Source organism: Aethina tumida, chromosome 6 (assembly GCF_024364675.1).
Source record: "Aethina tumida isolate Nest 87 chromosome 6, icAetTumi1.1, whole genome shotgun sequence".
In the NCBI taxonomy this organism is placed as follows: Eukaryota; Metazoa; Arthropoda; class Insecta; order Coleoptera; family Nitidulidae; genus Aethina; species Aethina tumida.
The window spans coordinates 16,972,161-17,000,036 of record NC_065440.1 but is presented as its reverse complement, the minus strand read 5'-3'; the positions used below and the strand labels follow the sequence as shown (position 1 = coordinate 17,000,036).

Here is a 27,876-nt window from a genome sequence, read left to right as displayed (position 1 = left end):
AGAGGGACATTAATCTTTGCTACATAAAAAGACAGATGGATAATGGAAATATAATTAGACAAGCCTCCATTAAAACTTTCGAAAACACGTTTTCTGTGGCATCTGCTTCATCCACAAACTCGAATCTCAATCAAAAGTAAATTCACAATTTAGGAAACTATAAAAGTGACTTAAAGAAGTGTTTTTTGGAAGCTGCGTAACTTTTCAACGTTTCGTGCTTTATCGTGAGGCCGTGCACAAAAGGTCGCCTTCGATTTCCACCCATTGTCGTCGCACAAACTCCACCGGCCTTTTCGCATTCAAATTCGTCATTCCGCCGACCGCAAATTTTCATCCGTGCCGCTTCCCACACCGGCCGCACTCGCTGGAACTAGTTCCGAAAGCAGTCTTCGTTTCACCCGTTCCAACGAAACAAATCGACGGGCCGGAGAGTGTTTCACCCGTTCGAATTGAGTCCGGTCATCACCTGCGCATTCCACCGGCAAAACAAAACTGCTAAAAACCCGATTGATTGACTTCGAGATACAGAAAAAAAGCGGGTCTCAAGGCCGGAGAGGAATTTAGCACCTCGGTGCTCGGTCCGATAATTAAGATCACACGAAGGCGAAGGAAATATATTAATTGGCCGCTTCCCACATGGGATATCTAGCCGAGTCGACGGGACTAGTTCTTGCCGATCTCCGGCGAGTTAAAGAGTCCTTTTACGGTGGACAAATAAGTCCTCGGTTACATAAATCCGAGTCTCGGTCGTGACCAAAGCGCCTCACATTCCACCCGTCCAACAAAACGGTCCGTCGATTACCTCCTCAGACCATGGCGCCAATAATCCAAAGTCACCACTGAACTCCTCACGGTACCAATCGATCACTGTGCCGTCACCAAATAAATAAGCCACAACAAAACAAAAAAACTAACGCACTGTGTCACACCGTCGCGCTGCGCGAGAACGTCGGCGTCGGTCGTCGGGGGAACAACGTACACGGCACTACGCGCGGCACCGCTCACCAACATCTGTCTCGGCGTAATGGTCTCAAAAATTCCGGTCGGCCCGCTCTCTCTCTCTCGCCCTCTCTCTCCCTCTCTCTCGGCCAGCGTCTCACAAAAGGCCTTTTCACGGAGTCGTGGTGCGCGAGGCGCGACTCGGGCCCCCACCACCGGGCCCGACGGACGGGCCGTGCATCCACATGCGTCACAATTCGTGCCGTCCTCCGAGGTCTGGAGGCTTTGTCGTTGGGGCAGGTAGGCCGGAGGCTCTCTTGGATTTTTTCCTTTTAATGAATGGGGGTTTTGGGTTTACGGGGTGGCGAGTCGCTACGACGTGGTTTACCGGGTCGATTCAGAATTTAGAATTTTGGTTTGGGTGTGATCTAACACGGCATTGTCTTCGGTTGTTTTATGGAGATTTAAGTGTTCGCTTCCTTTTGTGAAAAATTACAATACTTGAAGTCAAGTACGTTTGTTATTGTTTTCGTAATACATATAAGTTATGTCCATAAATTTGTATGCAGTGTTAATAATGCATCAAGGTTTTATCTCGTAAATCAACAATGTCCAATATGCAATGTATTATTGCTGGAATTTTTTCTTGCATTGTTAACCTTGCTCCTTTTAGTTTGTTGGAGGAAAAGTTAAATCCAAAAATGGTCTATGTAATTATTTGCATATAATAACGACAAAGCCTTATGTAAATTATTTATAAATAAATAATCTACATACAAGTTCCTAAAAATCAGAAAAAATCATTTCTCACAGTGTTGCCAACAGATAATATATCAACTAAAAAAATATTTAAAAATATAATTTAATTAATTAAATTATTAACAATAAACAATCTTAAAAATCACAGCAAATCACTTATTCCAGTGTTAGAAACAGAGTATATTCACCACTTATATATACATTATAAACTATAAAAATATTGTGTAATATATAATTTTAATTATAAAAGAATATTAACGAAAATTAATTTGAATTGACGTTGAAAAATTAATTTTATGGTCTCAGGAACAATATAATCTATAAAAATATAATTTCAATTATAAAAAATTATTAATGACAAATACTTTGCCTAAAAACTTTAAATTTCTTAAAAATCACAGAAAATCACTTGTTGCAGTGTTACCAACAGAGAATATTAACTAATTACAGGATATTAAATTTAAATTAACATTAAAAAATTAATTTAATAGTCTCAGGAACAATATAAACTACAAAAATATTGTTTAAAAATATAATTTCAATTATAAAAAATTATTAATAACAAATATTTTGCCAAAAAACTTAAAATTTCTTAAAAATCACAGGAAATCTCTTGATGCAATGTTGCCAACAGAGAATATTTACCAATTACCGAGTATTAAATTTGAATTGACGTTGAAAAATTAATTTAATAGTCTCAGGAACAATATAAACTACAAAAATATTGTTTAAAAATATAATTTAGATTATAAAAAATTATTAAAAACAAATATTTTGCATAAAAACTTTAAAATTCTTAAAAATCGCAGGAAATCTCTTAATGCAGTGTTACCAACGGAGAATATTTACTAATTAAATGATATTAATTTTGAATTGACGTTGAAAAATTAATTTAATTGTCTCAGGAACAATATAAACTATAAACATATTGTTTAAAAATATAATTTAACTTATAAAAAAATATTAATAACAAATATTTTGCCTAAAAACTAAATTTCTTAAAAATTACAGGAAATCACTTAGTGCAGTGTTACCAACAGAGAATATTTACTAACAACAGGTTATTAAATTTGAAGTAATGTTGAAAATATAATTTAATGGTCTCAGAAACAATATAAACTATCAAAATATTGACTAAAAATATAATTTCAATTATAAAAAATTATTAGTAACAAATATTTTGCCTAAAAACTCTATATTTCTTAAAAATCAAAGGAAATCACTTGATGCAGTGTTACCAACATAGAATATTTACTAATTACAGGATATTAAATTTAAATTGACATTGAAAAATTAATTTAATGGTCTCAGGAACAATATAATCTATAAAAATATTGTTTAAAAATATAATTTCAATTATAAAAAATTATTAATAACAAATACTTTGCATAAAAACTTTAAATTTCTTAAAAATCACAGGAAATCACTTAGTGCAGAGTTACCAACAGAAAATATTTACTAATTACGGGATATTAAATTTGAATTGACGTTGAAAAATTAATTTAATAGTCTTAGGAACAATATAATCTATAAAAATATTGTTTAAAAATATAATTTCAATTATAAAAAATTATTAATAACAAATAATTTGCTTAAAAACTTTAAATTTCTTAAAAATCACAGGAAATCACTTAGTGCAGAGTTACCAACAGAAAATATTTCCTAATTACGGGATATTAAATTTGAATTGCCGTTGAAAAATTAATTTAATAGTCTCAGGAACAATATAATCTATACAAATATTGTTTAAAAATATAATTTCAATTATAAAAAATTATTAATAACAAATATTTTGCCTAAAAACTTTAAATTTCTTAAAAATTACAGGAAATCACTTAGTGCAGTGTTACCAACAGAGAATATTTACTAATTACGGGATATTAAATTTGAATTGACGTTGAAAAATTAATTTAATGATCTCAGGAACAATATAAAGATCTCAGGAATAATATAAAAATATTGTTTAAAAATATTATTTAAATTATAAAAAATTATTAATAACAAATATTTTATTAATTAGTAAATATTCTCTGTTGGTAACACTGCACTAAGAGATAAGTTTAGGCATTAATAACTATAAAGTCTCCTCAACACATAAACTAAAAGAAAAACTTATTTTCGTACAAATTTTATTTATTCACATTGGATATTTCGTCGAATGTGCATTTTTTTTAACTAGATTTTTTATTGCGGAAATATTTTTATTGCATTTAAACAAGAAAAAATCCATCACAAATGCAACAATATTAGTTTTTAAGGTGGTGGTTAATTAGCATCTGTTAACAATTACCCGTTTGCAGTTATCTATTTTGCATAACTGTCGAGATCCACTTTTAGGTGAACAAAACCATAAACTTTATTTTCATTCGTTTCTTCTATAAATGGGGGACAAGTCCATTATTATAATCATCGATTTTAGTTCCGCTTAGCCTTAATTTAATTGAGTTTAAGTAAAAAAATGTTTGGCACGATGGAGGAACTCTTCTAATTACAACACCAAGCTGAAACCGTTGCCTTAAACAACGTAAACTATTCCGCAGTCGCTTAAATAAATATGAAGTGGAGAGTGCAGTTGCCGGTGTGGAGCGAAAATAAACCTGTTGTTTAATGCGCCCGCACTTCAGACAATTTCCCTATCTGCCGGATTAATTGCCTTTGAGTCGGAGTTTCGAGCGAGATTAAATTGAAATTCTTATCCGCGTTCGCCACTTTAACATATGCACCGAACGTCGCTTACAAGCCGCACGGCGATACCGTTCAAAAGGAACATTCTGTATATCTACGAGTGTAGCTTCGCCCCTTATCTCCGATTCCGGCTTCCTCTGCCGTTGCTTCGGACTTCTCGGATCAATTGGCTGCCCACCGGGTCGATTCGGGTCGCCACGTGGGTACGTATTGAAAAAATGTAATTTTTAACAATGACTCGCCCGTTCGTGGCCCGGTAGCGGGTGCTGGTGTTTGTTTTACGTCGGAAGGAGGTCGCAGGTCTTATCTTTATGGTCGGCGGTGGACACCTGTACGTTTTACGTTCTTTTCTCCTGTTTGGTCGAGGTGCAACCGTGATCCGCATACTCCACTGGTTTTATCTGTATGATGGATGAGGGCGAGTATGACTGTTTTACTGAGGAGAAACTGAGTCTCCACCATCGAAGAGGATGGGCTTTATGTTGACAAGTAAATTAGTTAAATTACCTTCTGTAATTCAAATTAGATCAGAAGATTAGACTAAGATACATTTAATTTCTTGGTTATCTTGCTGTGGGAGAACTTACCTACTCTTCCATGTTTTAATGAAATTATGCTCAGTTTAAGTATCTTCTGTGATTCAAAAATTCCAATTATGTTCTTCCTTATATCAGAGAATTTTCTATATTTACAGAATATTTTCTCTATGTAAAAAACAGAATTAATTGCACTGTTACAACTGAGAATATTTACTAATAAAAGGGTATTAAATTTGAACTGACGTTGAAAAATTAATTTAATGATCTTAAATAAAATATAAACTATAAAAATATTGTTTAAAAATATAATTTAAATTATAAAAAATTATTAATAACAAATATTTTGCCTAAAAACTTTAAATTTCTTAAAAATCACAGGAAAGCTCTTGGTGCAGTGTTGCCAATAAAGAATATTTACCAATTACAGGGTATTAAATTTTAATTTAACGTTGAAAAATTAATTTAATGGTCTCAGGAACAATATGATCTATAAAAATATTGTTTAAAATTATAGTTTAAGTTATATAAAATTATTAATAACAAATATTTTGCCTAAAAACCTTAAATTTCTTAAGAATCACAGGAAATTACTTGGTGCAGTGTTACCAACAGAGAATATTTATTAATAACAGGGTATTAAACTTGAATTAACGTTGAAAAATTAATTTAATGGTCTCAAGAACAATATAAACTATAAAAATATTGTTTAAAAATATAATTTAAATTATAAAAAATTATTAATAACAAATATTTTGTCTAAAAACTTTAAATTTCTTAAAAATCTCAGGAAATCTCTTAGTGCAGTGTTACCAACTGAGAATATTTACTAATTACAGGATATTAAATTTGAATTGACGTTGAAAAATTAATTTAATAATCTTAGAGACAATATAAACTACTAAAATATTGTTCAAAAATATAATTTAAATTATAAAAAATTATTAATAACAAATACTTTGCCTAAAAACTTTAAATTTCTTAGAAATCACAGGAAATAACTTGGTGCAGTTTTACCAACAGAGAATATTTACTAATTACAGGATATTAAATTTGAATTGACGTTGAAAAATTAATTTAATGGTTTCAGAAACAATATAAATTATAAAAATATTGTTTAAAAATATAATTTAAATATAAAAAATTATTACTAACAAATATTTTGTCTAAAAACTTTAAATTTCTTAAAAATCCCAGAAAGTCACTTGTTTCAGTGTAACCAACAGAGAATATTGATCATCAAAGATCTCTTAAAACTGATTTCTTAAGTAAAACTACTTGTTTTCAATCAAAGAGGATGGACTCCATTTTGACATGAAATTTAGATATTCAGTAACTCAAAAAACTCATATATCTCCAAATAATTTTCTAAAAACTGTTACTTTTTTATAGTTACATCAAATATCTGATTACATGAAGAGATATTTAAGATTGTAGAATTGATGGTGTATTGGATTTTGTCATGCAGAGTTACCTAAGGACAGAAAGGAGAAAGTTCCAAGTCAATTAAAAATGTTGATTTTATTTGATAACTTATCAATGTCAATAAAGTTAAATCTCTTTGTTAAATATTTTTCTTAGACAAAGAAAAATATTTACTCTAAGTTTTGAAATAAACCTTGAATTTGTTTCACCTTATTTATTTTAGCAGACTTGTGTAGAATTTTGTGTTTGATTTTTCAAAAGTATTAGTCAAATACATTATTATTCATATTTTTAGTATTTAAACAAGTTTGTTTAGTTTTGTCGACTGCTTTTTATTATAATGTAAATATATTAATGCTCAACTTCAAATACAAATTTTGTTTACAATATTATTCATATTTTTAATATTCAAATAAGTTTGTATAGTTTTGTCAACTGTTTTTTTTTATGGCTGTGTTTTGATTTAAGATTAGCCTTTATTACATTAATGATAATCAATTTTTTTGTGCTAATTTATTCAAATAAAATCATTTTTGAGTCATTGAATGATCATTAACGTCCATCTAAATATAAACAAAATCAATATTATTTAATGTTAAACAATAAAATATGTCATGTTTATGACAATATAATAAAGTAACTTGTGTAAAATTACATGGTGAGAAAAAATACGTTTCGCCAAGTGTTTTCTACCATTTATCTTTGTGAGTTCCACTCCCATGCACAAAACCACACCAAATTACCCCGAAGTGATGACTTTAAAACCATCAAAAAACTACAACAAACATCATTACCCACGACCATCGAACGCCCGATTTTCGTCGGTCCCTCTCGTTTTTTTTCTTTGAGCCGCCGATTTTCCAGCGAGACCCGCACCCGGCGATAATTACGCCGGAGCCGCCGTTCGAGAAACGAATCGGTAACGTCCGTGGTGGACCGTGAAATTGAAATCGGCTCTCGGGGCATCGGCGATGGCGTCCGGGGCCCGTAACCCCGGCCCGGCCGCTAACCTGTTTTCACGTGACGGGGTCCCCGCGTAAGTGTATGCGTACGGCCCCGTTTTCCACGCCAACCCGATAATTGACGCAGCGCCGCGGCCGTTCGGGCCGCGGTCCCGTGGCCGTCCTACTACCGGTTGATTAGAGGCTGCGGGACGCGGGTGTCTTGACCGCCGGGCGGGGGGTGGAACGGTCGCTAAGCCTCCCTGACTTGTATCATCTAGTTTTATATATAGTATATTTTAAATTTTTTATAACCACTTGAACACCCTGTATATTCTCTTTTGGCAAATTTAAAATTTTTAGGCAAAATATTTGTTATTAATAATTTTTTATAATTTAAATTATATTTTTAAACAATATTTTTGTAGTTTATATTGTTCCCGAGACCATTAAATTAATAAATAAATATTCTCTGTTGTAAATATTCTCTGTTGATTAATTAAACTCAGCATAATCAAAAATCAAAATAGAGTCCATCCTGTTTAATAGAAGGTATGTAGTCTCTCCTTAAGAAAACAGTCAATAAATTAGCTTGATACGATAAATCTACAATCTAAAAAGTTTTTTGGTTTAATCATATCTTTGATGTTACTGCTCCTCTCGACTGGAGGAACACAAGATAATATTTTTCTGCCCCATCATTTCCATAAATACCAAAATAATCATTTATTATTTATTGTCGCAACGACCGCATAAACAATTGCACTTTTAATAACACAATGCACAATCCACAATGAGCGTGAGATCATTAAATCACCTTTTGTTAATGAATTGCGACTCGCGTTCCTTTCTACGTGCCATAAACAATGTCTTCGTCAAATCTGCACATTAGCATGAAATCAATTTCATTTCAGGAATGAAAAAAAACAAACCATTGTTCTATGCAGTGGGCCACGCGTGTAATAATAATAAAGAAATAATTAGCGGCGCAGTTAACGCGATTATGTGGCGCAAAACGGTAATTTGAAGAATAATCGTGAAACGGGTCCTAATTATATGTACGTCACCCGATTAAACCCTCACAAACAAAAACGTCGACGGCCGCCGAAACGATTTTGACGTTTATTTTAATCCGCAACGGGTATGTATGTGTGTGTGTGTGTGTGCGTGGCACATCAATTAATTGTTTTCGTTCGATTAATGGAAATTTAAATTTAACATAAACACCAATCACGGCGCGAACGGAACGATGCCCAGCGGGACACTAATTGACGGACAATACACCATTTGTTTTCGGGTGATTTTTTTACTGGTTTTTTTCCTTGTTCGATCCGTAGGCGGGACGGATGAAATTCAAGTATAGCGTCGAGGACTTTTTAGTAGGAACGTTAGAGGAACAATGACACGAGGCCAAATTCTTTGTGGATTAAGAATTTTTAAAATGGGGCTCATGAGGAACAGTTACGTTAGATGGAAAACATCAATTTCTCTACATGTAGCCAATAGAAATGCTAAATAATATATTACTACTATATCCTAAGTAAAAGAACAGTTAAAAACCGTATCATCCGTCAATTTTTCGTTGCTAGGTTCTCTTGAACAGTAAGAATTCTAAGTAAAACAGTTGAGAAGCCGTCTCATACATCAATTCTACATTCTCTAATGTTATTATAAAAATAACAGCTTCTCTTGACAAGTTTACCTTTTCTTAATACTATATATAGTTTACTATATTTAGTACATAATGTATATTATAGTTTTTTTTGTTCTAAAGTCCTCTTTAACAGAAAAAAATCTAAATAAAACAGTTGAGAAGCTGTCCTATACATCAATTCTAAATTCTCCAATGTTATTATAAAAATAATAGCTTCTCTTCACAAATTTACCTTTTCTTAATACTGTATAATGTTTACTATATTTAGTACATAATGTATATTATAGTTTTTTTTGTTCTAAAGTCCTCTTTAACAGAAAAAAATCTAAATAAAACAGTTGAGAAGCTGTCCTATACATCAATTCTACATTCTCTAATGTTATTATAAAAATAACAGCTTCTCTTGACAAGTTTACCTTTTCTTAATACTGTATACCGTTTACTATATTTAGTACATAATGTATATTATAGTTTTTTTGTTCTAAAGTCCTCTTTAACAGAAAAAAATCTAAGTAAAACAGTTAAGAAGCTGTCCTATACATCAATTCTGCATTCTCTAATCTCACTATAAAAATAACAGCTTCTCTTGAGAAGTTTATCTTTTCTTAAAACTGTATACTGTTTACTATATTTAGTACCTAATGTATATTATAGATTTTTCGTTCTAAGATCCTCTTTAACAGAAAAAATCCTAAGTAAAACAGTTAAGAAACTGTCCTATACATCAATTCTACATTCTCTAATGTTATTATAAAAATAACAGCTGCTCTTGACAAGTTTGGCTTTTCTTAATACTGTATACTGTTTACTATATTTGGTACCTAATGTATATTATAGATTTTTCGTTCTAAGGTCCTCTTTAAGAGAAAAAAATCTAAGTAAAACAGTTAAGAAGCTGTCCTATACATAAATTCTGCATTCTCTAATCTCACTATAAAAATAACAGCTTCTCTTGACAAGTTTATCTTTTCTTAAAACTGTATACTGTTTACTATATTTAGTACCTAATGTATATTATAGATTTTTCGTTCTAAGGTCCTCTTTAAGAGAAAAAAATCTAAGTAAAACAGTTAAGAAGCTGTCCTATACATCAATTCTGTATTCTCTAATCTCACTATAAAAATAACAGCTTCTCTTGAGAAGTTTATCTTTTCTTAAAACTGTATACTGTTTACTATATTTAGTACCTAATATATATTATAGATTTTTCGTTCTAAGATCCTCTTTAACAGAAAAAATCCTAAGTAAAACAGTTAAGAAACTGTCCTATACATCAATTCTACATTATCTAATGTTATTATAAAAGTAACAGCTGCTCTTGACAAGTTTGGCTTTTCTTAATACTGTATACTGTTTACTATATTTGGTACCTAATGTATATTATAGATTTTTCGTTCTAAGGTCCTCTTTAAGAGAAAAAAATCTAAGTAAAACAGTTAAGAAGCTGTCCTATACATCAATTCTGCATTCTCTAATCTCACTATAAAAATAACAGCTTCTCTTGACAAGTTTATCTTTTCTTAAAACTGTATACTGTTTACTATATTTAGTACCTAATGTATATTATAGATTTTTCGTTCTAAGGTCCTCTTTAACAGAAAAAATCCTAAGAAAAACAGTTAAGAAACTGTCCTATACATCAATTCTACATTCTCCAATGTCACTATATAAATAACAGCTTCTCTTGACAAGTTTATCTTTTCCTAAAACTGTATACTGTTTACTATATTTAGTACCTAATGTATATTATAGATTTTTCGTTCTAAGGTCCTCTTTAACAGAAAAAATCCTAAGTAAAACAGTTAAGAAGCTGTCCTATACATTAATTCTGCGTTCTCCAATGTCACTATAAAAATAACAGCTTCTCTTGTCAAGTTTATCCTTTCTTAAAACTGTATACTGTTTACTATATTTAGTACCTAATGTATATTATAGATTTTTCGTTCTAACATCCTCTTTAACAGAAAAAATCCTAAGTAAAACAGTTAAGAAGCTGTCCTATACATTAATTCTACATTCTCCAATGTCACTATAAAAATAACAGCTTCTCTTGTCAAGTTTATCCTTTCTTAAAACTGTATACTGTTTACTTTATTTAGTACCTAATGTATATTATAGATTTTTCATTCTAAGGTCCTCTTTAACAGAAAAAATCCTAAGTAAAACAGCTAAGAAGCTGTCCTAGACATCAATTCTACATTTTCCAGTATCACTATAAAAATAACAGCTTCTCTTGTCAAGTTTATCCTTTCTTAAAACTGTATACTATTTACTATATTTAGTACCTAATGTATATTATAGATTTTTTATTCTAAGGTCCTCTTTAACAGAAAAAATCTTAAGTAAAACAGTTAAGAAGCTGTCCTATACATTAATTCTACATTCTCCAATGTCACTATAAAAATAACAGTTTCTCTTAACATGTTTATCTTTTCTTAAAACCGTATATTGTTTTCTATATTTAGTACCTAATGTATATTATAGATTTTTCGTTCTAAGGTCCTCTTTAACAGAAAAAATCCTAAGTAAAACAGTTAAGAAGCTGTCCTATACATCAATTCTACATTCTCCAATGTAACTATAAAAATAACAGCTTTTCTTGACAAGTTTAGTTTCCTTCATACTGTATTCTGTATACTATTTACAGCTTCTATAGTATATTATACATTTTTAATTCTCACGTCTTCTTTAAGAAATCTAAAGTAAAACAGTTAAAAATTCTACAATGTGTAATATGACTATCAAAATAACAGCTTCTCTTAACAAGTTTAACTTTTCTTTTTTTATTGTCAAATTTTCTTCAATACAATCTTCAATGCAACAGTTAATTTGTAAATAATGACTTCAAAGAATAATTTGCTAAAGAAGATTAAAAAAAGATAACTTTCGTATTTACTGAGACGATGAGGGCAGAAAAATATTAATAAGTCCCCCCCAAACTTAAAACTGCACAAACGGCCCGTAACAAGACCGATCACACGATCACAATTAATTTCCTCGACATTATAGTTTCATCAAGTGATTATGCACGGCCGGTGCCACTTCCTGGTCAATAAAACCTTGGCATTCGTACACCACGCACACAAAGAACCCGGTCTCCAGGCCGGGGATGATGGACGGGGTCGGACAATGGGCACAATGCCTTGAACGCGGATCGTAAATAAAACTGTTATTGTCCGTTTCGGAAACTAAATGGTTCGTAAATGCACTTCGGTGCTCAGGTAGATGAAATTTACGAATCTCTCGGTGCAGATGTTGTCGATAATTGGGGGTGTTTTGCGTTAGCGTCTTATTAACTGGATAGTAAAATAAGCAATCGATAATTTGGCGGAATTTGGTTAACGTCGTTAAAGGAGCCCTGTTTTAAAACGGCTTTGTTCGAGGCGTATTAATTTTTATGTTACTACCTGGTTTGTGTTCAAAGGATGCTCGAACCTCACCTGTAAATAATGAAACGATTAATAAATCAATAAAATTACGAAAGGGTGAGGGACTGGCCGTACTTTAATAACATTCAATCTAAACACAACAATTTGGCGATCAACTCGAACAGTTCGGGCCCCCTTTGACGGTCTTTATTTCTAAATTAGTGTACGGCAGATAAGACACCGTAATGCAATAATTGTGACTCACTTCGCCGCAGAAGATCTATAAACCCGACATTTTATTGACCAGTTTAGAAAATTCATTAATATTGAAATGATCTAGTTGGTTGTTATCGCCGTCGTCTTTATGGTCGGTCGGTTGACGGCATAAATTTACTCGGTTAGTTTATTATTCGGATTCGGGCGTTTTAAATTTTAGACAAGGTCCACACAACGTGTATTTTAGATGGGCTTTAAAGGCACTGCGTGAATTCGTATTTGTTTGTCATTTGAATATTGTAATTTTATTTGTTTTTATTTTTCATATTTTTTACATATTCGGGGTATCATGAATAAGGGATATACGTTTTAGTTGACCAACACAACAAACTAAAACATTCTACTACATTAAATTTTAATAAATAAATAGTAAATATTACAAATGAAAGTGTTGTTAGTAACAACAACGGATTCTGTGGCCGATTTATATAATATTTATTAGAAATTAAGGCTTTAATTAAGTTTCATAAGTGTGGTGAATTTAAATAAACAACAATTGTATAACAAAATATTTAATAAATTAAAGTAAACCATTTAAACATACAGTTAAATTATGTAAAAATAGAAATTGAGGAATTTTCTAATTATTATAATGATAATCAAATAAAATATTCTAATTAAAATTAATTATTAAAGTACAAATCGGTTATATAAAAAATTAAATGGAGGCTTCTTTAAGGGAACAAATCACAGAAAAAAAAAACCAAGAAATGTGGACTATTTCAGACTTTCTTTGTGTAAAAGTTATTGCCTCGCATTTACGAGACCACAAACTAGGAAAGGAGTCGATCATAAATTATCAAAACACGAAATAAAATCTGCAACAACAAAAATAAACAGATGAAATGTGGTCAACACAAATAGAACAAACTTTTAATGATTTTTTCTTCCTTTGCGCCGAATGAGAATAAAATAGAATTGTATAAAATTATAATGAGATTTTTTTTATGAGAGAAACACAATAATGCACACTATTAAAACCTGAAAAAATATCCACTGTGGCAAATATTTAATAACAATATACTATAAAAAAGCATGAGCAAATTTAATTAAATCTAAATTTTTATGAATGGGAGAGTCACTTTGTGATTAAAACAAAATGAAATAAAGGAAATAAAAAAATAATTACAATAATTTCATTTATTTTTAGTCATTTTCAATAATTTTTACCACTTTTATATTTTTATAATTTTTTTAAATAATTTTTGTAATTTTTATAATAATTTTTATGATTCTTATAATTTTCGTAATTAATTTTTGTTATTTATAATTTTTAAAAAATTTTATCAATTTTATATTTTTTAATAATTTTTAATATTTTTCTATATTTTTAATAATTTTTTATAACAATTTTTATTATTTTTATAATTAATCTTTGTAATTTATAATTATTGTAATTTTTAGTCATAATAATTTTTAATAATTTTTAATAATGTTTAATAATTTTTAATAATTTTTAATAATCTGTGATATTTTTTAATAATTTTTATAATTTTTTTAAATTTTATAATAATTTCTATCAATTTTTATGATTTTTATAATTTTTATAATTAATTTTTATAAATTTTAATTTTTATAATAAATTTTATATTTTTTTTAAATTCTTTATTATATATTACAAATGTCATAAACTTTTGTAATATATAATTTTCATAATAATCTATATGAAAATTATTTTTACATAAATTTTTACTTTTTTATATATTTTTATATTTTTTATAATACTTTTTTATTATTTATTATAATTTCTTATAAATTTTTTATGATTTTTTATAATTGTTCATAATTTTTTATAATTTTTTGTAATTTTTCTATAGTTTTTTATAATTTCTTATAATTGTTCATAATTTTTTATAATTTTATATAATATTTAATAATTTTTTATAGGTTTTTTTAATATTTTATAAATTTTTATAATTATTTTTGTAATAATTTTTGTGATTTTTATAATTAATTTTTGTAATTCATAATTTTTATAATTTTTAATAAACTTTAATATTTTTTATAATTTTTATTTTCTATAATTTTTATAATTTTTTATAATTTTTTAAAATTTGTTATAATTATTTAAAGTTTTTTATAATTTCTTATAATTGTTTATAATTTTTTATAATTTTATATAATATTTAATAATTTTTTATAGTTTTTTAATATTTTATAAATTTTTATAATTAATTTTGTAATAATGTTTGTGACTTTTATAATTAATTTCCATAATTTTTATTTTATGTTTTTTTTTTTTTAATTTTTGTAATTTATAATTTTTAAAATTTAAAAATTTAATTTATAGATATGGTAGAAAATCAGCAATCGATTTCTCATAGAAACACTGAACAATAGAAATAGTGGGAAACTCACAGTGTAAATTATAAATGTACTGTTCTGTATAATTAGTTGTTGTAAATTTATGATTCAATCTATTTTTAATTAGGAAATATCATGAATTATTTTTTTCAAATGTTTTAAATGTCATAAATTATTATCATAAACAGTAAACATTGATTTTTTTACATATTGCACATGTTACCAACATGTACACATCAACAAAAACTCCAAGGAAATACCAAAAACGAATAATCGCCTACAAACATCCCCCTATAAATTCACAGCCATCAACATCAACCCATAAACACCGCCGGCATCGCACTCACCACCATCCCGCACAGTCCCACGGCTCGAATTCCTTTAATTATTCACATGCCCCACATAATATTTCCCTCAACGCAACGTTCACGTTTTCGGGAACCTCCACAAAAGGAAGCAGTCTTGTCGTGTCGCAGAGACAACATGTTTCTACTAATAAATCAATTAAAGGTCCCCACCCGAACATCTCCAGAACTGTCATTTTCTGTTCATTTCCTGTCCGGGCCTTCGGGGGCTTCAGCCGACCGAGAGAGCGTCTTCGGGAATCGTCCCCCCGGTCGTGGAACAAAAGCAATTATTGCGCCAAAATCGGGACTGTTTGGATTTGTAATTACAAAGAAACAGTGGAAGGCGGCTTAATAAACAATACAGGGTCCCCCTTCGTGGATGCTCAAGACGGGAGGTTCATTTAGGAAGTAATCGACTAAAGAATTAATTTGGTACATTATTAGATTCAGTGCTTTTATCTATTGTTAACCTGAAACATGATTACTAAATGAGGCTTAAATATGACATATTTCCTTCTAAATACGAAATAAAATTGGACTAGATCCATTAAGTGTCACAAATAATGTTTACAGTTTTTATAATTTGTATAATTTTTAAAAATTTTTCAATATTTCCAATTTTTATGTATTTATAATTCTCATAATTAATTTTTATAATAATTTTTATAAATTTAATTTTTTATTTTTTTCAAACAATTTTTAATAATTTAATTTAATATATTATTATATTATTTTTAATAATTTTTATATTTTTGTAATTTTTATAATTTTTATAGTTAATTTTTCATTTATAATTTTTATAATAATTTTAATCAATTTTATATTTCTTTATAATATTTATAATTTTTAAAATTTGTCCAACAATTTTTATAATTAATTTTTGTAACTTACAATTTTTTAATAATTTCTTAAAAGTTTTACAATATTTACAATTTTTATGATCTTTATTATATATTACAAAAGTCTAAAACTTTTGTAATATATAATTTTCATAATAATTTTTATGAATTTTATATTTTTTTATAAATTTTTTCTTTTTTAGATATTTTTATATTTTTTATAGTTTTTTATAATTTTGTATGATTTTTTATAATTTCTTATAATTATTCATAATTTTTTAAAATGTTTTATAATTTTTTATATTTTTTCATTATTTTTTATATATTGTGTTATATAATTTATATAATTTTTAAAAATTTTCAATTCTTTATTTTTCAATATTTTTCTATATTTTTTTTTTTTTTTTACAATATAATATAATAATTAATTTTTATGTTTTTAATAATTTTTATAATTAATTTTTGTAATTTTTATAAAAATTTTTATAAAATTAATTTTTTTAATAATTTTTATCATTTTTAAATTTTTTATGATTTTCAAACAATTTTTAATAATTTAATTTAATACATTATTATATTATTTTTAATAATTTTTATATGTTTGTAATTTTTATAATTTTTATAGTTAATTTTTCATTTATAATTTTTAAAATTAACAATTTTTATAATTAATTTTTGTAACTTATAAATTTTTAATAATTTCTTACAAATTTTACAATATTTACAATTTTTATGATTTTTTATAATTTCTTATAATTTTTCATGATTCTTTATATATTGTGTTATATAATTTTTAAAAAATTTCATCAATTTTTTATTTTTCAATAGTTTTTAATATTTTTAATGTTTTTTTTACAATTATAATATTATATTTCCAATGTTTATGATATTTCCAATTATTATAATAATCAATTTTTATGTTTTTTATAATTTTCATAATTAATTTTTGTTATTTATTATAATATTTTATAATTATAATTTTTTATAGTTTTTTATAATTATTCATAATTTCATAAAAAATTTTAAAATTTCTTATAATTTTTCATGATTTTTTATATTTTTTTACAATTATTTTTATAATAATTTTTGTGATTTTTATAATTAATTTTTGTAATTCATAATTTTTTGTAATTTTTAATAAATTTTAATACTTTTTATATTTATATATTTCCTATAATTTTTGTAATTTTTTTAATTTTCATAATTCAGATTAGATTCAGTGCTTTTATCTATTGTCGACCTGAAACATGATTACTAAAAAATCACGAGGCTTAAATATGACACATTTCCTCCTAAATACGAAATAAAATTGGACTGGATCCATTTACGGTGTCACAAATAATGTATTTCTATTACAACCATTTTCGGCTACCTGAAAAAACCATCCATGGGTCCCATAATGCAGTTAGTTTTTCGAAAAACACGTCTGCCATTGAAGCTTTGTTGTCCGACAACCCGGAGGTGTCGCCGTGACAAAAGCAGTAGGTGTCAAAAGTGTCTCAACGTAAATTTTTTTAAAGCGGCTTATCCTCGCCATTGTTGTGTGCTTAATGTGCCCCTAAATTTTTTCCATCGTTGGGAGAATTGGCACGCATCATTTTTGCCACACACACAACATCCATTACCAAGTTCCACGAAACCAATGGGTTGCTTGAACCGTCCGGCATTCCCATAAAATAGATAAAATTATAAAATTCACAGTCCCATGATTTCACCATATCGTCAACATACTGCCGCGTTTCCCAGCGTTGCTAGGTTTTAGTAAAAAATACCTCTATTTCCGGCCAAGATTAACCGCCAATTAGTCCACCTAAAGCATTATTGGCTGGCGGTTTTTTTAATGCGCCTTTTATCTGACCGGTCATTATCTTGTGTGGGCCCCAGAAAATGAAATTACGGTAATTATATCAATTATTTCGATTTGGGGAATAGAAGAAGTGCCGTACTATACGGGGAGCCATAAATTCCGGTTGTCAGGTTGTTTTCGGGTTCGACAAAACTCACTCACTGCCTCGGGTACTAGTTTTATTATTATGGTTTTTTTCTTTGTGGTGTTATTAACCAAGTGTTTTTCTTTGTTTTACTATAATTGTTCCTACCGATATTGACTTTATCCATTTATTCTATCAATTACAGTTTTCTCATACCATTACTTGTATTTCAATCAATTTTTTTTATTGAATAATCTCAAATTAATTCTTTAAAATCTAGTCCATCTCAAATGTTTCTATTTTATAATAGTTTTTTGTAGACAAATAATCCAATTTCATTGAGAATTGTTTTCTTTTAATTAGTTTATTTGTATAAAATTAATCTGGGAACATTAATTCCTCAACTTTCAATGATAATTTTGACATTTAAATTAATATTTTCCAATTTTTCAGTGCCAATTTCTTGTTTCCTTTACACCTGGAATTAACCATTCTTTTAATTTCAGTTTATTTGGAGCAAATTAATCTGAGGAATTTTCTAATATTAAATTAAATTGTGCTATAACTGACCAACAGTAATTCCTCAATTTTCAATGATAATTTTGACATTTAAATTAATATTTTCCAATTTTTCAGTGCCAATTTCTTGTTTCCTTTACACCTTGAATTAACCACTCTTTTAATTACAGGTTATTTTTAGAAAATTAATGTGGGGATTTTTCTAATATTAAATTAAATTGTGCTACAACTGACCAACAGTAATTCCTCAATTTTCAATGATAATTTTGACAAATAAATTAATATTTTCCAATTTTTCAGTGCCAATTTCTTATTTCCTTTCCACCTGGAATTAACCACTCTTTTAATTTCAGTTTATTTTTAGAAAATTAATGTGGGGATTTTTCTAATATTAAATTAAATTGTGCTACAACTGACCAACATTAATTCCTCAATTTTCAATGATAATTTTGACATTAAAATTAATATTTTCCAATTTTTCAGTGGCAATTTCTTGTTTCCTTTACACCTAGAATTAACCATTCTTTAAATTTCAGTTTATTTGTAGAAAATTAATGTGGGGATTTTTCTAATATTAAATTAAATTGTGCTACAACTGACCAAGAGTAATTCCTCAATTTTCAATGATAATTTTGACAAATAAATTAATATTTTCCAATTTTTCAGTGCCAATTTCTTATTTCCTTTCCACCTGGAATTAACCACTCTTTTAATTTCAGTTTATTTTTAGAAAATTAATGTGGGGATTTTTCTAATATTAAATTAAATTGTGCTACAACTGACCAACATTAATTCCTCAATTTTCAATGATAATTTTGACATTAAAATTAATATTTTTCAATTTTTCAGTGCCAATTTCTTGTTTCTCTTACACCTAAAATTAACCATTCTTTTAATTTAATATTAAATTAAATTGTGCTATAACTGACCAACAGTAATTCCTCAATTTTCAATGATAATTCTGACATTAAAATTAATATTTTCCAATTTTTCAGAGGCAATTTCTTGTTTCCCTTACACCTAGAATTAACCATTCTTTAAATTTCAGTTTATTTGTAGAAAATTAATGTGGGGATTTTTCTAATATTAAATTAAATTGTGTTACAACTGACCAACATTAATTCCTCAATTTTCAATGATAATTTTGACATTAAAATTAATATTTTCCAATTTTCAGTGCCAATTTATTGTTTCCTTTAGACCTAGAATTAACCACTCTTTTAATTTCAGTTTATTTGTAGAAAATTAATCTGGGGATTTTTCTAATATTAAATTAAATTGTGCTACAACTGACCAACATTAATTCCTCAATTTTCAACGATAATTTTGACATTAAAATTAATATTTTCCAATTTTTCAGTGCCAATTTCTTGTTTCTCTTACACCTAAAATTAACCATTCTTTTAATTTCAGTTTATTTGTAGAAAATTAATCAGGGAATTTTTCTAATATTAAATTAAATTGTGCTATAACTGACCAACAGTAATTCCTCAATTTTCAATGATAATTCTGACATTAAAATTAATATTTTCCAATTTTTCACAGGCAATTTCTTGTTTCCCTTACACCTAGAATTAATAATTCTTTAAATTTCAGTTTATTTGTAGAAAATTAATGTGGGGATTTTTCTAATATTAAATTAAATTGTGCTACAACTGACCAACATTAATTCTTCAATTTTCAATGATAATTTTGACATTAAAATTAATATTTTCCAATTTTTCAGTGCCAATTTCTTGTTTCCTTTACACCTAGAATTAACCATTCTTTTAATTTTAGTTTATCAACAATAATTCCTCAATTTTTATTGACAATTTGGACATTAAGTTTAATCTTTTCTAATTCCTCAATGTCAATTTTTGTTCCCTTTAAATCATATCCAATGATCATCATTCATATGTACAATTTACCGAGTAGTTAATTAAATTAGTGCCGTAATTTATTTTTATATTCTTTATCTCGTTGGATTCTCAATAAATAAAATTTCCAGTCTGGCCCCGCAGGCAGTAAATAACTCCTTAATTGTGTGAAAGATAACCAAGAAATGAACGCTTCTAACTTACATGTAGATTCTGAAAATGAAATACGATAGAACACTAAAACAAACGGCTAAATATATCACATCACTGGATTGTTTATTGCTCGACGATAACCTCCAGCACTTTTAAACTTCTTTAGAATAATAAATATTGATATTAATTTTTACGACTATTTAACTTAACTTTGTATCGTCTCGCCCGTGATGTTTAAATTAATTGCGATAACACACCAAAAAATTACAATAATCTACCCCGAATTTGGGCACGGTCATATTGAATTTTTGCCGCGTTCTAAATATACAGTCCGAGGGTCTTAAGCACAGGCGGTGGATGCGAGGAACGGCTTTACAGTTACCCGGTTTCGGGGCCTTATCGCAATCGTGAACCTATTGTCTTAATTAGCCAGATTGGCCGGGGCTAAATTTAGGGCTTTATTATGCGCACCGCCGGCGAGATAATGAAAATGTTGTTGATTTTTTATTATTTTCGGATGGCCTCGTTTCTTTTCGGTACTGGGGTTGTCAGATGGCGACCGCAAGAAAAAAGCTTCCGAGGTATTTTGTTTTCTAATTGGGTTTTAGGCAAGAAAGGGACAAATCGAGGTATTGTTGGTTTTATGGGATTATTAGTTTATTTATTTGTCCAGACGAAATTCATTCAAAATACTTTAAAAATCAATTAAGTTTTTACTTTTTGTAAGACGACTTTCTATTGTGTCTTTGAATAATTTTATATTGTTATTTATCTCTTCAACAATTGTCCAGAGAAAATTCATTAAAAACACTTTAATAATGAATCAGTTTTAACTTTTTGTAAAAAATCAATGATAATCACAGTAAATTCTTATAATTTTAAATTTTATTTGTTTTGAATTGGTGATATTCTTTTGAATTTATTTCGTGATTGTCCAAAGAATACGACTTTCTGCTGTGTATTTGAATTCTTTTATATTTTTATTTATTTCTTCAGCAATTGTTCAGAGGAAATCTATTAAAAACACTTTAATAATCAATCAGTTTTTACTTTTTGTAAAAAAACAATGAGAATCACAGTAAATTCTTATAATTTTAAATTTTATTTGTTTTAAGTTGGTGATTTTCTGTTGAATTTCTTTCGTGATTGTCCAAAGAAAACGACTTTCTGTTGTGTCTTTGAATATTTTTATATTTTTATTTATTTCTTCAGCAATTGTACAGAGGAAATTCATTAAAAACACATTAATAATCAATCAGTTCTTACTTTTTGTAAAAAAAACAATGAGAATTACAGTAAATTTTTACAATTTTAAATTTTATTTGTTTTTAGTTGGTGATTTTCCTTTGAATTTCTTTCGTGATTGTCCAAAGAAAACGACTTTCTGTTGTGTCTTTGAATATTTTTATATTTTTATTTATTTCTTCAGCAATTGTCCAGAGGAAATTCATTAAAAACACATTAATAATCAATCAGTTTTTACTTTTTGTAAAAAACAATGAGAATGACAGTAAATTCTTATAATTTTAAATTTTATTTGTTTTTAGTTGGTGCTTTTCTTTTGAATTTCTTTCGTGATTGTCCAAAGAAAACGACTTTCTGTTGTGTATTTGAATAACTTTATATTTTTATTTATTTCTTCAGCAATTGTACAGAGGAAATTCATTTAAAACACATTAATAATCAATCAGTTTTTACTTTTTGTAAAAAAACAATGAGAATGACAATAAATTCTTATAATTTTTAATTTTATTTGTTTTTAGTTGGTGATTTTCTTGTCCAAAGAAAAAACATTTAAATATTTCTGACCCATTTGAAGATTTTTCCTATTTATCTATCCTTGAAATAAATATATATTTCCATTGTTTTGCTCACGCTTCATTCACACAAATATTTACATACTTTCGTGCTTTGATGTCATAATACTCTAAATACTGAAATTAATTATTCCACTTTAAGACTAGCTGCTAAAAAAAATAAACATCCGCTTGAAAATTTGCTCAATTGCATTTAATCCCTTTGTAAATAAAAAATGGCAAATGGAAAACTATTCCGGCTCGACATCAAAGACATATTTTTGTCGGTGGATATTTGTAATATTTTACCGCCTGTATTTTCCACGGTTCGAATGTTATAAAAGGATTTTATTTATGTCCGTTTTAAATAGTCATTTTTTCCATTTCAACCAATAACTTTCCATGTTTATTTTGCTACCGCTTCATTTTTACATTTTAATTTATGCCGTTTAATTGATTTTCGTTAATTATCGTGTTTTTTTTTATTATTCATAAAATACTGACGTTTTCTATTATTTTATACCAGTAAGCAGGTTCTATTTAATTAGATTTTTACTAATAATGTAATTTTCAAACGTCATAAAACTTTATTATGATTTCATATTCCATTAAATTTTTATACTTCTTCATTTATTTTTATTGCGCTTTCCTACTTTCTGTATAAACTCAGGTTTCGTTATATCACCACCGATACTTTTTGTTGGCCGCATTATTAATTAACGACAGGAATTATTTCAATATTTCTTAAGGTAAGGAGGCGGAAATGTTTGTGGCATTCCACAAATAATTCCAACTTGGTTTCTGTGTCGTTCACAATTGCGTCACAAACATAATAATAATAATTTTTCCAAAAACAACCTTAGGTAACGTTGGATCATTTACGTCTCCCAGTTTCTCTAAAATGCACTTAACGAACGCTGCAAACGGCATCTTATTAAAATGTGTGACCGTCAACGTAGCAAATATGCAAATGCCCATCGTAACGTTTGCAATTTCACCTATGTCATAAAATGGCAACGGGTCCTGAGCCGTTTCTCCTGCATGTTATGGTAATTTAGGACACGATGCCTCCTGCTGCGTTAATGGATTAGATTTAGTTTAATCGACTTTTTTCTTTTGTTAAAGTGTAGCTAACTAAAGTAATTTATTGCAGTTTTGTAAACATTATAATGACGTACCAATTTGTCTTAAATTTCTGAAGGGTGGCTTGCAATGTTCTTAATGAGTTTTACCTTGGCAATTGCTCAAGTGTTTAATGAATTTCTTCAGGGAAAACTACTGATGAAATACATTAAAATATGAAGGTATTCAAAGATACAATAGAAAGATTGTTTTCTCTGGTCAGACAATCCCCAACTAAAAACATCTAAAATTTAAAATTATAAGAATTTACTGTGATTCTCATTTATATTTATACAAAAAGTAAAAACTGATTGATTATTAAAGTGTTTTTAATGAATTTCCTCTGGACAGTTGCTGAAGAAATAAATAAAAATATAAAAATATTCAAATACACAACAGAAAGTCGTTTTCTTTGGACAATCACGAAAGAAATTCAAAAGAAAATCACCAACTAAAAACAAATAAAATTTAAAATTATAAGAATTTACTGTGATTCTCATTGTTTTTTTACAAAAAGTAAAAAGTGATTGATTATTAAAGTGTTTTTAATGAATTTCCTCTGGACAATTGCTGAAGAAATAAATAAAAATATAAAAATATTCAAATACACAACAGAAAGTCATTTTCTTTGGACAATCACGAAAGAAATTCAAAAGAAAATCACCAACTAAAGACAAATAAAATTTAAAATTATAAGAATTTACTGTGATTCTCATTGTTTTTTATAAAAAGTAAAAACTGATTGATTATTAAAGTGTTTTTAATGAATTTCCTCTGGACAATTGATGAAGAAATAAATAAAAGTATGAAAATATTCAAATGCACAACAGAAAGTCGTTTTCTTTGGACAATCACGAAAGAAATTCAAAAGAAAATCACCAACTAAAAACAAATAAAATTTAAAATTATAAGAATTTACTATGATTCTCATTGTTTTTTTACAAAAAGTAAAAACTGATTGATTATTAAAGTGTTTTTAATGAATTTTCTCTGGACAATTGCTGAAGAAATAAATTAAAATATAAAAATATTCAAATACACAACAGAAAGTCATTTTCTTTGGACAATCACGAAAGAAATTCAAAAGAAAATCACCAACTAAAGACAAATAAAATTTAAAATTATAAGAATTTACTGTGATTCTCATTGTTTTTTATAAAAAGTAAAAACTGATTGATTATTAAAGTGTTTTTAATGAATTTCCTCTGGACAATTGATGAAGAAATAAATAAAAGTATGAAAATATTCAAATGCACAACAGAAAGTCGTTTTCTTTGGACAATCACGAAAGAAATTCAAAAGAAAATCACCAACTAAAAACAAATAAAATTTAAAATTATAAGAATTTACTATGATTCTCATTGTTTTTTTACAAAAAGTAAAAACTGATTGATTATTAAAGTGTTTTTAATGAATTTTCTCTGGACAATTGCTGAAGAAATAAATTAAAATATAAAAATATTCAAATACACAACAGAAAGTCGTTTTCTTTGAACAATCACGAAAGAAATTCAAAAGAAAATCACCAACTAAAAACAAATAAAATTTAAAATTATAAGAATTTACTGTGATTCTCATTGTTTTTTTACAAAAAGTAAAAACTAATTGATAATTAAAGTGTTTTAATGAATTTCCTCTAGACAATTGCTGAAGAAATAAATAAAAATATAAAATTATTCAAATACACAACAGAAAGTCGTTTTCTTTGGACAATCACGAAAGAAATTCAAAAGAAAATCACCAACTAAAAACAAATAAAATTTAAAATTATAAGAATTTACTGTGATTCTCATTGTTTTTTTTACAAAAAGTAAAAACTGATTGATTATTAAAGTGTTTTTAATGAATTTCCTCTGGACAATTGCTGAAGAAATAAATAAAAATATGAAAATATTCAAATGCACAACAGAAAGTCGTTTTCTTTGGACAATCACGAAAGAAATTCAAAAGAAAATCACCAACTAAAAACAAATAAAATTTAAAATTATAAGAATTTACTGTAATTCTCATTGTTTTTTTACAAAAAGTTAAAATTGATTGATTATTAAAGTGTTTTTAATGAATTTCCTCTGGACAATTGCTGAAGAAATAAATAAAAATATAAAAATATTCAAATACACAACAGAAAGTCGTTTTTTTTGGACAATCACGAAAGAAATTCAAAAGAAAATCACCAACTAAAAACAAATAAAATTTAAAATTATAAGAATTTACTGTGATTCTCACTGTTTTTTTACAAAAAGTTAAAACTGATTAATTATTAAAGTGTTTTTTGTAAATTTCCTCAGGATAATTGCTGAAGAAATGAATAAAAATATTAAAAAACACAATAAAAAAATGTCAAATAAGAAATCTTTTCTCTTTCTTATCTTCAATGGTCTAAAAGAAGACCCTTTCTTCGTTAAATAATGAAAATTATTAACATAAACCGTTCATATCATTAGAATATATTAGTGAAATTTTTAATCATGTTTCTTTTATTAGTTACTTGTTTTTTTCTATGTATTCATTAATTTCTTCTTACTTTCTAACATTATCTTGGTATCTTGTACAACTTAATACTGATTTTATTTATAGGTCATCTGTTATTACTCTATTGTTCATTATATTAAGACATTTTAAATTTATTCCTATATATTATTTTAATGTGTCTTCTTTTATCAAATTTCCCATACAGTTAGAATAAATTCCAACATTAATAGAAAAATATTTTTGTTACCTGCACAATATGTAAGGATTACACACCTGAAAATTAAACAAAATGACTTAGTAAAATATTTTATTGAATAATAATTAAAGAAAAACATTAAAAACCAGTATGTCCGACTTATTTTCCCCGCTCCACATATTCCCCCTTAGTTCGAAAACACAAATTTAAAAAGACGAAAACAAAAATACATCAACCCCATTCGCAAGCGGTCCCATCGGACAGACAAACGAGTCCGGATCCGAGTCGCCCGCATCCGGGCGAAAGGTGAAGTTTGACGTTTCCTACGGTACGCCATTAAATTGACATTTGGTTCGGGGATGTGTGTGTGTGTGTGCCGGTTTCGCGGCGCGTAACCTTTTGCATAATGCATGCCGCGACGGGATTCTTGCCGTAATCCAAAATGACGACGCGTCGATGGAAAAGTTTAATATGGTGCGGTGCGCGACGCGACCACCTTCCTTGAGGGGTGCAGCGTTATGAAAAATGAACGGGGCACTGCAGCGGGCCGCGGGATTCGGGGGCAAATGTTTTATTCCAATCTTTTGGGTTGGGGGATCCGCCACGGGATCAAATGCTTTTATAACGATTGCATTACATGTTTTTCTTGTTTTGTGTCCCCTCAAAGATGTTTTTTTATTTAATTTTATCGAAACATTGTCAAAGAAAAAAGTGGCATAGAATTATTTCAATGTAAAGAGCCATAAATATAAAAAATTGTGAAAAAATATGATACGACAAATGGCAAAAATCAATAAAATAAAGTTAAAGAAAATAAAGAATAAATATATGTTTAGTAAACACAGGAAAATATCAAAATAAGGTTGTTAAAACAAAGAGAATGGGAAAGAAAAGAAATTAAATGATGACAAGGCAAAAATAAAACTGTAAAATTAACATAAAGAAATTTGAAGACATCTCTAAATTAAAAATAGAAAAACAAAAAAAATTAATAAGTCATATGACAAAAATTAATAAAATAAGGATAATGAGAAAAAGGAGAAAAATATTTTTGGAAAACATAGAAAAATATTTAAAGAAGGTTGTTAAAACAAAGAAAATGGGAAAGAAAAAAAATTAAATGATGACAAGGCAAAAATAAAACTGTAAAAATAACATAAAGAAATTTGAAAATATCTCTAAATTAAAAATAGAAAAACAAAAAAAATTAATAAGTCATATGACAAAAATTAATAAAATAAAGATAAAGAGAAAAAAGAGAAAAATATTTTTGGTAAACACAGAAAAATATTAAAATAAGGTTGTTAAAACAAAGAAAATGGGAAAGAAAAGAAATTAAATGATGAAAAAGGAAAAATAAAACTGTAAAAATAACATAAAGAAATTTGAAAATATCTCTAAATTTAAAATAGAAAAACTAAAAAAATTAATAAGTCAAATGATAAAAATTAATAAAATAAAGAGAAAAAAGACAAAAATATTTTTGGTAAACACAGAAAAATATTAAAATAAGGTTGTTAAAACAAATAAAATGGGAAAGAAAATAAATTAAATGATGAAAAGGCAAAAATAAGACTAAAAAATTAACAAATGGCAAAAATTAATAAAATAAAGAGAAAAAATATTTTCAGTAAACAAAGAAAAATATTAAAATAAGATTAAAAATAGGAAAAATAAAATAAAATAATGATGAAAAGACAGAAATCAAATTAGAGAAAGAAATCTAAAGATAAATTAAAGATGATAAATGTAAAG

General features: G+C 27.4%; 1 protein-coding gene across 6 annotated transcripts in view; it reads right to left on the bottom strand.

Annotated features, from left to right (window-relative positions):
• LOC109605200 (ephrin type-B receptor 1-B) overlaps window positions 1-27,876 on the bottom strand; it is a 212,247-nt gene that overhangs the window by 89,852 nt on the left and 94,519 nt on the right. For 4 of the 6 annotated variants that reach the window (XM_049968367.1, XM_049968368.1, XM_049968362.1 and 1 more), the window contains exon 1: window positions 803-1,037. The exons of the other annotated variants lie outside the window; for them this stretch is intronic. The gene's annotated coding sequence lies outside the window, so the exon portion shown is untranslated. Of the gene's footprint in view, window positions 1-802; window positions 1,038-27,876 lie in introns of those variants that run through there. 6 annotated transcript variants of the gene reach the window in all.